This window comes from Penaeus monodon, chromosome 33 (assembly GCF_015228065.2).
Source record: "Penaeus monodon isolate SGIC_2016 chromosome 33, NSTDA_Pmon_1, whole genome shotgun sequence".
Lineage (NCBI taxonomy): Eukaryota > Metazoa > Arthropoda > Malacostraca > Decapoda > Penaeidae > Penaeus > Penaeus monodon.
The window spans coordinates 16,818,066-16,818,415 of record NC_051418.1 but is presented as its reverse complement, the minus strand read 5'-3'; the positions used below and the strand labels follow the sequence as shown (position 1 = coordinate 16,818,415).

The 350-nt window shown below is 33.7% G+C and overlaps 1 protein-coding gene across 1 annotated transcript in view; it reads left to right on the top strand.

Annotated features, from left to right (window-relative positions):
- LOC119594098 (probable ATP-dependent RNA helicase DDX47) overlaps positions 1-350 on the top strand; it is a gene marked incomplete at its 5' end in the record, with an annotated part of 5,505 nt that overhangs the window by 742 nt on the left and 4,413 nt on the right.

Genomic DNA, 350 nt, shown 5'->3' with positions numbered 1-350 from the left:
GGGGTTTTTGTTTTCTTAGGGGAAAAATTTTTTAGACATGAAAACATATTTAGCAAAGTACCTGTAGAGGAAAGGTATGTCCTAATTCAGCAAATTATGGGGCTAATATAATATGAAAAGTTCACACATTCAGGAAATTAAAGAGTAATAAAAACATCGGAGAGACAGAAGAGAAAGTATAATTTGATTACCTAATTAGCCAGCTGATCATCCATTTCCCACAAGCCTGTTATCTGTAGCAGTGTTGTTATTATTCCTAATAGGCAAATTTTTGCCCTCACAGCTAAAGCAGTTAAGATTTGAGGTAGTATTCAGAAAAGGTCATAAAGTCCAAAAATTGTCTTTGACAG